Raw genomic sequence first — 1,068 nt, 5'->3', positions numbered from 1 at the left:
AAGTAAAAATGACAAACTTTGTATACTTGATACTTTAGAGTTAAATCATACACTTACGTACAAACAGCACGGGGTCTGCGATCTACCGCAGGTAGATTGCCTACCTGATAATATATTGCTGCAAACCAGAATTTTTATTCCGGGCCACGGAAAAGTTAAAGATAAGTTTTGAACACCATACACCGATTATTAATAACGAATTGAACAAAGTTTGAGTCATATAGAGTTGGTACCTACAATTAACGGGCAACGAAGTGCACGGGATCAGCTATTTTTGATAAAAATATATTTATCATTATTACCGCTAGAAACATTTCAATACGTTTTCATTAACCATTTTTTATATTTACTTGCCGATCACATTAAACGATAAAATTTGAATAAAAAATTATACATATCAAGGTCTGGAGGCAAAATAAACAACCAATCACGGGCGAAGCTGTGACGGGTCGGCTAGTTATTATTATAAACATATAGTATACGGTTAATATTTTGTTAGTCGTTCTTACCTATTTTGCTAATTAGACATTTATAATATTATGTTATTTTACATTACTACATTTCATTTAATCAACATGTGCGAGAAATAAAATTAATGTAAACTGAACCATGCCCAGGCACGGATCCAGAGCAAATATATGGGGCGGGGGGGGGGGACATTTTTACAACACAAATACAATAAAATTATTACAATAAAATATTATACTTTATTCTCAATTTAAAAATGTTGTCATAATAGAGGATATAGGTAATCAATGTGATAGATAAATTATTGATTATTTAATATATAATATTTATATTTATAAAAAAATATGTCTGGGGGGGAGGGAGGCTAGGGGCCTAGCCCCCCTGGATCCGTCCCTGACCATACCAGCTAGCAGCTGTTATGCTTATGCTTATTAATAATATATTAATATATAATATTTAGCATATACGTCTTTGTTAGTTTTGTAATACAGAGAATATGTGATACATAGTGCAGACCAGCACCGATTATAATAGTTAGGGCTAGAGCCAGAAGAACATCGCATATTCCCGAGTAATTATTAACCCCAAAACGTGTTAGTC

At 32.9% G+C, this 1,068-nt stretch overlaps 1 protein-coding gene across 1 annotated transcript in view; it reads right to left on the bottom strand.

Moving 5' to 3' along the window:
• LOC103308338 (myelin regulatory factor) overlaps nucleotides 1-1,068 on the bottom strand; it is a 197,241-nt gene that overhangs the window by 19,620 nt on the left and 176,553 nt on the right. The window lies entirely within an intron of this gene.

Source organism: Acyrthosiphon pisum, chromosome X (genome assembly GCF_005508785.2).
Source record: "Acyrthosiphon pisum isolate AL4f chromosome X, pea_aphid_22Mar2018_4r6ur, whole genome shotgun sequence".
NCBI classification, from domain to species: domain Eukaryota; kingdom Metazoa; phylum Arthropoda; class Insecta; order Hemiptera; family Aphididae; genus Acyrthosiphon; species Acyrthosiphon pisum.
Note: the sequence above shows the minus strand (reverse complement) of the source record. Positions and strands in the feature narration are given on the sequence as shown.